Here is a 13,836-nt window from a genome sequence, read left to right as displayed (position 1 = left end):
GGGGGGAGGGGGCCGAGATCGCGGGCGGCCTCTCGCGAGAGCCAGCGCCGGGCCCCGCCCCGCGGCCGCCGCGCCTGCGCACCAGCCCGGGCCCGCCTCCTGCGAGGGAAAGGGGGCGGAGACCGACTCGAGGCGGGGCCGGGAGCGTGCGCGCTGGCTCCCTTCCCTCCGCGCCGGTGCGCATGCGCCTGGGCTACCCGGCTTTAGCGAGATTGGGGGGAGCTGAGCGCCCAGAGTTGGGGGAGGTGGCGGTGGAGGGGGTGGGCCAGGCCGCTCGGGGCCTTGTGGGCGCCCCAGACTGGGCCTACGTGAGCCAGTGCAATTGCAAAAAAAATGTGAAAACCGACCCGGGTTCGACTTACCCTTTTTTTCCTTAGCCATGCTCTGCACGCACCCACCACCGTCGCCACCACCTCGTGGCATCCATTAGGCCCGTTCTTTCAGAAGAGAAAGGCCATTTTAACACCCCAAAGGCAGGAAGCACGTAGTTCAGAATAAAAGGCATTTAAACGGCGGGGTGGGGGGGCGTTGATTCCCTGAGAGTCTCCCACTTGTTTTCTTTTTTGAGCACCCGTGGGCATTTCACAGGGGTGTACCTTGACTCCAGGGTCCCGGCTAGACCTGCCCCTTTCCCTTCACCCCACCCCAGGCCTCCTCTCCCGTGGCTCAGTGCAGCCCCACTTCCTATCCAGCTGCCCCTCCATCCTTCTTTTATTTTTTGCTTTAAAGATTTATTTATTTACTTGTTTGCGCTTGCCGTCTGCTCTCTGTGTCTGTTCGTTGTTGTGCTTTCCATGTCTCCTGTCTTTTTTTTAGGCAGTGCTGAAAACCGAACGCCAGGCCTCCTCCCATGAGGGAGGTGCCCAGTTGCTTGAGCCACATCTGCTCCCTGCTTGTGTCTCCTGGTTAAGAGTCCTCCCGTCAGCTCGCCACGCCACCCCGCTGTCTTCTTGCTCTTCTTTAGCAGGCACCTGAACGAGCCCGGGACCTCCCGTGGGGTAGGCAGCTGCCCAGTGGCTTGAGCCACACCTGCTTCCCCCGCTCCATCTTCTTCCGGGCTAGTTTGCGTTGCTTTTGATGTGCCAGGTCCTTTACTGGGATCCAGGGATATAATGTGAAAAATTGCTACATAACGTAAGCATTGCAACTTGGCAAAATCTGACCCCCAAAGTTGCAGTCTCCCCCTAATTAAAGCTGCTTGCACTGTGTCTGTTCAGCCACCTTCGGAATTAGAGGCTTTTCCTCTTTGTCTCTTCCTTTCCCCCAGCCACCCAAAATTCAGGGCAATGTGTGGCCTCAAATAATGCCACGTCCTCTCACAGCGCTGGGTGTTTCCACCCTGCTTGGGTTCTGCCCAGCGATCACACCCTTTTTTTATTACATGGTTTTCTTTTTTTTTTTTTTTATTGAGCTATAGCTTACATATAATAAACCCCTGGTTCTCAACTGTTCAGTTCGTTGAGTTTTTACAGTGGAACACATCGGCATAACCATCCCCTGAAACAAGATATACAGCACAACGTTTCCGTCACTCCAGAAAGTTTTCTCTGTGCCCTCCCCAGTCAACCACCGCCCCGCCCTACCGTTGTGAAATATTTAACAACTCGTTTTTCAAACAAGAGGAGAAGGGAGAGTCTGGTTTGTAGTATTTGCCCATATCCGTGGTGCAAATCTTCCCACCGTGGCTGAGTTCCAGCTCGCCTGCAGTGGGAAGATGTGCCTCTGTAGGATTGACTTTTCCTGTTCTAAAGCTTCACAGAGATGGAACTGTACAGTATGTACTCTTGTATCTGGCTTGTTTGCTTAGCACGGTGTCCTTGAGATTCGCCACATGTGGTGGCATGTGACCGTACGTAATTCGTTCTTTTTCCTCGCTGTACGATATTCCCTTATATATATTTTGGGAGTCACCCTTGCAATGGAATAGTAGATGGATTCTTCTTGAGGAAGACAAGAAGATCAAATCTTTTTTTTTTTCTTAAAGGAGCTACCAGGGATTGAACGCAGGATCTCGTACACGGGAAGCAGACGCTCAACCACCGAGCTACATCCACTCCCCGAGTCTTTTCTTTTTTTTTTATATTGCCACCTCTCATCTCTCTGCTCGTTGTCTCTGCTCATTGTCTCTGCTCGTCTTCTTTAGGAGGCACCAGGAAGCGAACCCGGGGAACTCCTGTGTGGGAGGCAGGTGCTCAACCATTTGAGCCACACCTGCTCCCTGCTCGTTGTGCCTGCTCATCGTTTTTAGGAGGCACTGGGAACCGAGCCCGGTTTCTCCCACGTGGGAGGCGGGTGCCCAACTGCTTGAGCCACGTCCACTCCCTCCGAGTCTTTTCCGATGGCCAGATGTTTTCCATCTCAGCTCCCATCAGTCGGTTGCTTGTCCCTACTTCCTAGAATTCCCAAGGCACCTATCACTGCTGTTTCGCTCTCACTGCCTTTGGATTCATTTGTCCACTTTTTAGTTATGCTTTCCTTACTCATTACGGAACTTTTTGAGGGCAAGGAAAATACCGGAATTTGCCTCCTACTCGCCCAACCCGACTTCTCGGATATAGTTGACGCTGGCTATATGGGCCGTCCGCGAAGGAAGTAAATGGGTGAGCTTGTCCTCGGGGAGATGGATTTCCTGCTCATCACAGGCTTCTGGGCACGTCTTAGGAAACGTGCTGTTTCCCTTGGTAGGTGACAGGGCACGTCGACACGCTCCACCCACTTTCTATCTTTATTACCAAGCCCGTTCTGGTGCGTAGCCGCTCCCTGGCGCACGTATTTCCACTTATCACTGTTCCAGTCACATCTTACTTAGTACATCTGTTTTCCAATGTACTGGAGCCTTGGGTATCTCCTCACTCGCTTTCCCCCGGGAAATAAATTCCTCGTAGCTCTGCTGATAGATTCGCCCCAAGGTCACCTTTATCTTCTCCAGGGACAATCTGGTGGTAATACCACGTCTGTGCCCTGTTCCTATCTCGAAATGCACCCTGAACTTTCTCTCCCTCCCCTCATGGAGAGAAGGGCTGACCCCACCACTTTGGAAAGCAATTTAGCCCTATCTTAAGTACCCTATGAACCCAGCGATTCTACTTCTAGGGACACCCGTGGCTGGATATAAGGAGACACATACAATATAAAAAAAATCTGAAGCCCCTGCAAATGGTTGTCACCTGGAGAATGGAAAAATATATTTGGGATTGTCCTACAAAGGGATATCACACAGTGGAAAATAAGACAACAGTCTTAGGAGCGTAAGTTTTTTTTGAAAAATGCCAGTTACAAAAGGTCACAGGTCTCTCTGACACTTTTTTTTTTTAGGAGATTGAACCTGAGACCTTGTACATGGGAAGCAGGTGCTCAGACCACGGAGCCACATCTGCTCCCCGATACCACTTTTAGAAGATTAAAACGGCTCAGCTTCATGGGCCATTAGGGAAATGCAAACTAAATCAACAAGACATTACCTTTCAGACTGGCTAAAAGGTAAATCCTGACAAGACCAAGTGCTGACAAAGGTACAGGACAACAAGACGTGTCCAACTTGGCTGGGGGGCTACACGATGGTACAGCCCCCCCCCCCCCCCCCCCCCCCCCCGGCAAATGGCTTGGCAGTTTCTGATAAAGTTAAACATACACACCTGCCCATGGTGATCCTAAGGATTTACCCAGGATGTAGCTCAGGTATCCCACACACGCCCGCCTGTGAATGTCCATAGGTGCTTTATTTGTCATCGCCCCAAATCAGAAGCAACCCAAATGTCCCTCTGCGGATAACCGGATGAACAAATTGTGGAGCCTCTGCACAATGACTATCACTCGGCTGGACATGGTAATAAACGATCGACCTCCTTGATTGAGTCTCAACGAGTTACATTCTGCATGATTCCGTGGATGTGACATTCTTGGGGACAATCGTGACTATAAAAAGGGAGCATGGGGCATTTCCTCGGTGGTGAGGAGAAGACTCTACGGGTGCGACCAAATTGCAGAGAACAGTGGTTGAGCACCTGCTTTGTAGGTACAAGGTCCCGGATTCAATGCCTGGTACCTCCAAAAAAAGAACGCAGGCGTGTAAAAACTGGTGAAATCTGAACAGTCTTTACTTTAGCTCACAGTAGAGTAGCAACGTGAATTTCCTGTTTTTTGGTATCGGTCTACCGTTACAGAAGGTGTGAGCATTGGGGGAAGCTGGGGGGAGCTCTGTGCTATTTTTGCAACTTTTACGGGGAACCTAAGATTATTTCAAATTAAAAAGTTAAAAAAAAAAAGAACCCAGAAAACGAAACCTTATAATGTTTAGGGGTACAAAACAGCAATACATGTTTTGTTTGTTTTTTGTGAAGCCTGAGCGCTTTTAAAAAAAGTATGTGTTTATCTGTCCCCCAACTCTCATCTGCCTTCTGTGTGCTTTTGCTGCGTGTGCTTCTGTGTCTGCTTGTCTTTCCTGTAGGCAGTACCAGGACCTTCCCGAGTGGGAGAGAGGTGCTCGATCTCCTGCGCCACCTCAGCTCCCTGGTCTGCTGTGTCTCTTGTTGTCTCTCCTCTCTGTCTCTTGTTGTTGTGTCACCTTGCTGCGCCAGCTCTCTGCTCGGGCCAGCTCATCGTATGGGCCAGCTAGCCTTCACCAGGAGGCCCCAGGAATCGAACCCTGGACCTTCCCTCTGGTAGACGGGAGCCCAGTCACTTGAGCCACACCCGCTTCCCCGTGGGAGCTCTTAGAAGGTAGGGCACTCATTTTCCTCTGTCTGCCTGGTTACTGGTTACTGCAGTCGTGGGTCACTTTTCCTCCTAAATCAAGTGGATCCCTGATAAAACACCTCACGAGGGATCCTGGGGTTCTCAGCCAGCAGTGAAACTCCAGAAAACAATCTAAGCTTGCTTCCCCAGCCTCCAACGCGCTGACTCAACCTCCTCGGACGCAATGCTCAAGGAACAAACTAAACTAGGATATCCTAAGAATGTTTGTAGTATCATGCTAGGGCCTCCTTGTTCCAGGTGTGCGAGACCCGATGGTTAACTTTTCCGGAATTTGGCCAACTGGTTGTCAAGAACTGTTATTAAAAATTAAACTAGGGAAGTGGGTGTAGCTCAGTGGTTGAGCACCTGCTTCCCAGGTATAAGGTCCTGGGTTCAATCCCCAGTACCTCCTAAAAAAAAAAATTAAAGTAGATAAAAGTACTGTTAGATATATTTTTTAATTATTTAATTAAAGTTTTGTTTTGTTTTATATTTTTTAATTATTTAATTAAAGTTTTGTTTTGTTTTGTTGATCTAACAGTGAAACAAATGAAAGAATAACTCTCATTGGGAAGCAGATGTAGCTCGGTGGTTGAGCGCCTGCTTCCCATGTACAAGGTCCTGGGTTCATTCCCCAGTTTTTCCCAAAACAAAACAAAACAAAATAAAGGGAAGCAGATGTGGCTCAAGCAATTGGGCTCCTGCCTACCATATAGGAGGTCCAGGGTTCAATGCCCAGGGCCTTCTGGTGAACGTGGAGCTGGCCCACGTGGTGAGCTGGCCCACACAGAGTGCTGCCCCATGCAGGAATGCCAACAGTTTAAAAAAAGAAAATTAAAGTAGATAAACGTAGTTAAATACCTTTTTTAAAAAGGTAACAAAGACTCAAGACCTCACCACCCAGTGATTTTACTACTTTCTGCTGCAATGGATATTCCTGAGGTTATTTTGTTTACTGTCTCCGTTTGTAGAAATACTATTGGGTGCTGAGCTGCCGCATGTCTTTCCAAGTTTACGGTCATGTTTTGCCAAGTTTACGGTCACGGACATCATGCTGGTAGCTTGCAATGGGCCAGGTTGGGACTATTTAAACCGAGGAGATTAGCAAATGCTACACAGGAAGGCTTGATTTATTATTTGTTGTGTTTTTTTTGATTGTCTAGACTAAGGGTCAACGAGCTTTTTTGGTAAAGGGTCAGCCAGTAAATATTCTACTTTGTTGCAATCACCCAACTCTGTGATTGTTGCCTGAAAGCAGCCAGGGACAACGGTACCCACCTTTGAAAGCTGGATGCGACACCTTTTTATCGGTGACATTCCTAGCAGGTGTGCGTGTGTGTGCCTATGCATGCATTTTCCTCCCAGAGGGCAAGCTGACTGTTGGCATTTCAATCGATAAAAAATGTCTTGCATTTTCCCCCCATGCTTCCAGATGCTTAGTCAGAAAGAGGGAGGGGTGAGGAGTGGGGGGCGATTCTCAGGCAGAGGCTAGAATCTGGGGTGCACCGAGGCCAGGCTCTGGGATGCCTGCTCCCAGAATTTCTGCTGCTGCCTGGCCAACAGCTGGTCAAGATGCCCTCCGGCTCTTCCACCGCAGAGAAAAGACCTACGCAGACAACGAACGTGGAAAACGAACAGCATTTGACGGGGACAGGGGAGGGCGACAGGTGACATTGTTACTTTGGGGGAGTGGATGTAGCTCAAGTAGCTGAGCGCCTGCTTCCCAGGTACGAGGTCCTGGGTTCGATCCCCAGTGCCTCCTAAACACACACACATAATGATTCCTTTGAATTAAAAGCTGAAAAAGGTGAGCATTGCTTTATTTATTTTGTTCAATCGGGATCTCATTCCCGTGACGTAAGATTCCTGACATGGAAGCCGGCCATTTGGCGGGCTTCCTGATCTTCACAAGGTTGTCCAACCATCTCCGCTCTCTAATTCCAGAACGTTCTCATCACCCCCAAGAGAACCCAGTGCGCATCGGGCATTCCCCCCCAATCTCCTGTGCCCCAGCCCCCTGCAGCCACTCTCCTGCTTTCTGCCTCTAGGTCCTGGCTACTCTGGCTGTTTCAGAGAAGTGGGGTCCTACAAGCCGTGGCCTTCCCGTCTGGTCTCTTCCGCTTTTGTGATGTTTTCAAGGCTCATCCATGGTGTGCATCACAGCTGCCTTCCTTCCTTTTTCTTTCTTTTAAGTTGCATTGTGACAAAATATGTATATATGTAGGGGAGCAGATATGGCTCAAGCCATTGGGTGCCTGCCTCCCACGTGGGAGGTCCCAGATTTGGTTCCTGGTGCCTTCTAAAGAAGATGAGCAGGCGCCACAACGAGCAGGTGCTGTGGCGAGCAGACACCGCAGCGAGCGGATGCTGCAACAAGCAGGGCTCAAGCAGTTGGGCACCTGCCTCCCACACGGGAAGTCCCGGTTTCGCTTCCTGGCGTCTCCTAAAGAAGGCAAGCAGACAGACGAGGGAGCCATCGGGGAGGGGGGGGATATTAAAAAATATATGTATATATAGTATAAAATATGTCATTTCAATTCAGTGGCATTAATTACTCCGTTCACCACGTTGTGCAACCGTCACCGGTATCTGTTTTCGAAACGTTTTTCATCAGCCCAAACAGGAACCCGGTACCCGTGGACGGTCACTCTCCACTCCCACCTCCCCCAGCCCTGCCAGCTGCTCATCCCCTCTCTGTCACCATGGAGGAGCCTTGCCTTTTGCCGCCAAAGGCCACCTGTGCCCGTGAAATGCCTCTAGAGGGGATGAAATAAAAGTGATGCAATGGGGCCGTCGCTCCGATCAAAGTTCCAAACTCAAGGTCTCTAGAAAGAGCTGTGACTTTTTTTTTTTTTTACAGGGGCAATTAAAAGTCTCCCGGCTTAGCAAGATTAGATGGTATGTGCTCGATACCCAGAAGGAACGACCTTCCGTTTATGGAGGTGCCTGTTTGCGAATGTGACTGGGGCCTCCTGGGCGATCTGGTAAATGTGGAATTCCTCGGGCTTGCGGGCACTGATTAAAAAAACCTTCCTGCAGTGCTCCAGGCCTCAGTTTCCCCTCTTGCAAAATGATTTCCTCCTCTCTAGAGCAGGGGTCGGCCAGCTTCTTCCGCAAAGGACCAGATGGCAAGTATTTGGGGCTTTGCAAACCACACAGTCTGCCGTTGCAACGCCAAAGCCGTCACAGGCAGTGCATCGACGAGCGGGCGGCATTCCAGTGAAAATGCATGGACACGGAAGCTTGAACTCTGTGGACCTTTCGTGTGTCAAAGGGGAGCGGAGGTAGCGCAAGGGGTTGAGTGTCTGCTTCCCATGTACAAGATCCCGGGTTCGAGTCCTGGTACCTCCTTTAAAAAAAAAAAAGGAAGAAAAACAAATGAGAAAACCAGCTCTCATTGGGGAGCGGATGTAGCTCCGTGGTCGAGCGCCTGCTTCCCACAGACGAGATCCTGGGTTCGATCCCGGTACCTCCTTAAAAACAAAAAAGTTAAGTATGTGAAATCCGATCTTGATGCAGCGGCCACACCAAAAACAGGAGGCAGGGTGGCTTTAGCCCTCGGGCCCATGGCTTGCCAGCCCCTGCTCCCGCGTGGTAAGCCATTCTTTCCTCTGAGAAGTGTTTGGAATATATAGCACGTCTGTGCTCTTTATTGTCAAGCCACGGTAAATGATTCTGCTTCAGGCGGATGGAGCATTTCTGCAGCCACTCATTCATTCCACGAGTCTTCACTGAGCATCTGCTCTGTGCCAAGCCCCTGTCTACACGTCGGGGACATCAGGGCGAATTATGCCAAATCTCCACCCCCATGGAGCCCTCAGCCTGGTGAGAGAGGTATAGACCGTAAACAAATAAAAAGTACAATAAAGAATATTTCAGCTATTGGTAAGTGCCCTGGAGGAACACGTAGAAGGAAGGGGAACAGGAGACCTGGAGGACAGGAAGGTATTAGGAGAGGTCCCAGGGGGAAGGGGAAATTTAGGCAAAGGCCTAAAAGGATGCGGGTGCCCCCATGGAAATGTGGGTCTCTTGAGGCAGAGGGCACGGCCCGTGCAAAGGCCCTGAGGCAGGACCCAGCCTGGCCTTTTGGAAGAACAGTGAGGAGGCCTGTGCGGCTGGAGCCAAGGAAGCAGGAGGAGGGCAGGCAGGGGCTGGGGCAGGTTGTGCAGGGCCTGGTGGGCTCCGGGGAGACCTTGGATTTTTACTCAAGGGAGGTAGGAGCCATGGAGGGCCGTAGGCAGAGGAGGGACAGGACCTAATGCAGGCTGCTGCAGGAAGGACAGATTGTGGAAGGGAGTGAGGGTAGGGGTCAGGGCCCAGGGTGGAGACGACTGCACGGGTCCAGGCAGGTGATGTTGGGGCACCGGGAACTGACCCGGGACCTCCCATGTGGGAGGCGGGGGCCCAACTGCCCTAGCCACATCTGCCCCCGCTCGTTTGTTTCTGCTCGTTGCCAGCTCGTTGTTTTTGCTTGTTGTCTGCTCGTTGTTTGTCTTCTTTAGGAGGCACCAGGACCTCCCATGCGGGAGGGGGACCCTCAGGTGCTTGAGCCCCATCCGTTCCCAAGGTATCTCTGGCAAAGCTGGTATGGATGTCCCCTCCCTGGAGAACGTCCTCCTTTCCACTCGCACCCTGAAAACACGGGGCGTCAGCCTTGCCCACATTCTATTTTACAGACGCAGGAACTGAAGCGGGGGGGGGGGCAGTGGGAAGGTATCAAGTGGTAGAATAGGGGCTTGGTCCCAGCATGGAATGAGAAAAGGCCTCCCTCGTCAGCCTCGTCTTCTCTTTCGGCCCCAACATTCTCCATGAGCTCAAACCAAATACTGGACTTCTTGACCCTTCTATTTTTAAAATTCTGAATAAACCTGCCGGTCCATGCAGATGCCTGATGAAAATGATGGATCCCAGAATACCTGGGGGGGGCACCAGACAATGCGAGGCCGACACGCACAGCCCGAGACCTCGCAGGTACGTCAGAAGAAAGGCCGTGGACGGCCGCGCGTGCACATGCCCGTGTCTTTGGCACTAGCTCGTGTGGTTTATTCTCTGAGGACGCTTCGGGTGGTGGGAAGTCATGGCCCCAGGAGGCGGAGGCCCTGGCGACCTCGTCAGGGGACAGAATCAAGGCAAAGAGGGGGTGCAAGAAGAATCTCCCACTTCCCAGGAAGAGAGGGATTGGGGAGGAGGAGGAGAAGGCAGCTGCTCCGGGATCCTCTAGAGGGCGCCAGAGCTCAGCAAACCTTCCCCGCCGCCCGGCGGGGGCCGCGGCCCTGCGTCCTCGGCCCTTCTGGAAGTGGGGCTCGCAGGAGACGGGTCCGCGGGGTGGGCCAGGGGTCAGCAAACCTCTCCTTAAAGAGAAGAGGATGAAGAAGTCGTCTGTCCCAACGCCTCAGCGCTGCCACGGGAGCGTGAAAACAGCCGTCGGCATCCCTGAACAAATACTGGGTGGGCCTGCGTGCCAATAAAACTTTATTGATGGACCCTGACATGGGAATTTCATGTGCTTTTTTCGCGTCAAGGAAGAGTTTTTTCCTATTTTTTTTTTAAACCATTTAAAAACGTAAAAACCGTTCTTAGTTCTTGGGCTGTACAAAAACAGGCGGCCTTGGGCTGTCGTTCGTTTCGCATCTGTAACAACAAAGAGACAAGACGCAGCTCAAAATGATGAGAATAAACATTTTTACTCAACTGTTGCTCACCAGGCACTAAGAGCTTAAACGCAGAGGCTTAAGAAATGTATTTCACACCCACGGTCATGTTCGAAACCCCTCGTCTATACGACAGAATATTGTAGTAGTAATTATGAAACGAAACAAATAACGATGGTCAGAAAAGAACTATAAAGAGATAAATGTCTTCTTTTATTGAACTTTCTAATAGAATCACATGCCAGTAACATGAATGAAGTGGGAAAAAAAAGGAAAAATGTCATAATGAATGCATATCTTTTCATTCCATTAGTAATTTTTTTTTTTAATAAGGAGATATGGGTATTGAACCTGGGACTTTGTATATGTGAAAAAAGTGCTCGGGCGGCAGACTTGGCCCAGTGGTTAGGGCGTCCGTCTACCACACGGGAGGTCCGCGGTTCAAACCCCGGGCCTCCTTGACCCGTGTGGAGCTGGCCATGCGCAGTGCTGATGCGCGCAAGGAGTGCCCTGACACGCAGGGGTGTCCCCCGCGTGGGGGAGCCCCACGCACAAGGAGTGCACCCCATAAGGAGAGCTGCCCAGCGCGAAAGAAAGTGCAGCCTGCCCAGGAATGGCGCCACACACACGGAGAGCTGACACAACAAGATGAAGCAACAAAAAGAAACACAGGTTCCCGTGCTGCTGACAACGACAGAAGTGGACAGAGAAAAACACGCAGCAAATGGACACAGAGAACAGACAATCGGGGTGGGGGGGGGGGGAAGGGGAGAGAAATAAATAAATAAATCTTAAAAAAAAAAGTGCTCAACTACTGAGCTATATCCACTCCTAAATTTTTTTAACAAAAGAAAAACTTATTTTAACATACTAGTCTGTCGCAGTAATAAATTTTAGCATTTCAGTTTAATGACAAGCAATCAAAATAAGAATAACAATAAAAAATAAGAAATTTTAGTTTTACCGATATGGCTTAAATTCAGGAAAAATAATTCATGGATGACTTAAAATTTGAGCTTACCAAACAAAAATAATATTATTTGCAGGTCAAACTCTTCCACTGTTTAAAAATTAAATGCAAATAAATCTTCTGAGTAGTCAGAACAAAAGTATTGCAGTAGTTCAAGCTCTATTTCTTTGCATTTATAATCGCTGGGCTATTGTTATTTATTTTTATTTATTTTTTAAAGATTAATTTTTTATGTATTTCTCTCCACTTCCTCCCCCCTTGTCTGCTCTCTGTGTCCATTTGCTGTGTGTTCCTCTGTGTCTGCTTGTATTCTTGTCAGCGGCACCGGGAATCTGTGACTCTTTCTGTTGCGTCATCTTGCTGGGCAGGCTGTGCTTTTTTCGCGCTAGGCGGCTCTCCTTGCGGGGTGCACTCCTTGTGCGTGGAGCTCCCTTCCGTGGGGGGGACACCCCTGCGTGGCACAGCACTCCTTGTGCATCAGCACAGCGTGTGGGCCAGCTCACCACACGGGTCAGGAGGCCCTGGATTTGAACCCTGGACCTTCCATGTGGTAGGCGGACGCTCTTTTGAGCCAAATCCGTTTCCCTATTGTTATTTATTTCAAATCTGCCCACAGGGATTGGAGACATGGACTGTCCCCAAAGTGAGCTCAGAAGAAGGTTTGGAAATGGAAAGCACTTTGATGGTTCCTCAAAAGGTTAAACAGAATTACCATAAGATCAAGCAATTCCATCCCTAGGTAGAGACCCCAAAGGGTTGAAAAGAGGGACTAAGTAGATAATTGCACACCAGTGTTCATCGCAGCATTGTTCACAATTGCCAGAAAGTGGAGACCCCCCAAGTGTCCATCAGCCGATGAATGGGGCAACAAACTGTGGTCCCTCCAGATAATGGAGTACTATCCAGCCATGAAAAAGGAAGCTCTGGTACACGCTACAACATGGATGAACCCTGCAAACATTACATAAAATGAAAGACGCCAGATGAAAAGGAGACATATCCTATTATTCCATTGACCTGAAATGTCCAGAAGAGGCAAATCCACAGAGACAGGGGCTGGGGGCAGGAGAAACGGTGAGCAGCTGCTTAATGGGTCTGGGGATTCTTTTGGGGGTGAGAGAAAAATTGGGGTAATGCATGGCAGTGATAGTAGAACAACATTGTGAAGGTAATTCAGGCTGCTGAATTTTACAATTAAAACTGGTTAAAATGGCAAATATATATGATAGGTCCATTTTTTTAAAAAAAGCTTTGGAACCCTTCTGAAATGAACCTGGAAAGGAATGTGTGTGGCTGAGTTTGTGTGTGTCCAGGCCAGCTGCAGTGGAAATTACTTTCCACCTAAGATACAATGTTTATTACATGGTCAATAACACAAATGCACTAATTTGAGGCTTCCACTTACTAAAAACTGAACAGTAACTGCAACAGTTGCTTAGACTAAGAGTTGGCAAACTACAGCCTGGGAGCCAACTCCAGCTCCAGGTCCGTTTTTGAAGGAGTTAAGGATGATTTTGTAAATGGCTGGGGGCGGGGGATCAAAAGAAGGGTGAGATTTTGTGACACAGGAGAAGTATATGGAATTCTTCCTCCGTTATCAGGCAGGAGCCTGCATCATCTAAGTGACCTCAGCCTGACCTCTGCTACCAGAGCCTCCACCTGTAGGAATCTGAGCTCAAAACCTACAGCTGCACCCCCTCTCTTTCTCCCTCAATGTCCGTGTCCATCTGTCCACCTACAATAAACTCCATCTCCAACTGCAAAAAAAAACCAAACAAACTGTATGATTGTTCTGTAAATCCCGACTTCTCTAACAAACAAGACAAAACACATGGACAAAAACAGTACAAATATTCAAATGTCAGGGTCCCGAAAAAATCAAGTTTATTGGCACACGGCCACGCCCATTCATGGACGAGTATCGTCTATAGTTGTGTTGGGGCTACGGTGTTGCCATGGAGACCCTCCAGCCTGCAAAGCTAAGCTATTTATTACCTGGCCCTCTACAGAAAACTTTTGCTGCACCCTGGTTTAGACAAACAAAAAATTTTTTGTGGGGAAGTGGACTTGGCCCAATGGATAGAGCGTCCGCCTACCACATGGGAGGTCCAGGGTTCAAATCCCGGGCCTCCTTGACCCGCGTGGAGCTGGCCCATGCGCAGTGCTGATGCGCGCAAGGAGTGCCCTGCCACGCAGGGGTGTCCCCGCGTAGGGGAGCCCCACGCGCAAGGAGTGCACCCCATAAGGAGAGCCGCCCAGAGCGAAAGAAAGTGCAGCCTGCCCAGGAATGGCACCGCACACACGGAGAGCTGACACAGCAAGATGACGCAACAAAAAGAAACACAGATTCCCATGCTACTGATAAGGATAGAAACGGACAAAGAAGAACACACAGTGAATGGACACAGAAGCAGGCAACTGGCGGGGGGGAGAAATAAATAAAAAATCTTTAAAAAAAAGTTTATCTGCATATTTGGAACA

Source organism: Dasypus novemcinctus, chromosome 19 (assembly GCF_030445035.2).
Source record: "Dasypus novemcinctus isolate mDasNov1 chromosome 19, mDasNov1.1.hap2, whole genome shotgun sequence".
NCBI classification, from domain to species: Eukaryota; Metazoa; Chordata; class Mammalia; order Cingulata; family Dasypodidae; genus Dasypus; species Dasypus novemcinctus.
This window is presented reverse-complemented; position numbering follows the sequence as displayed.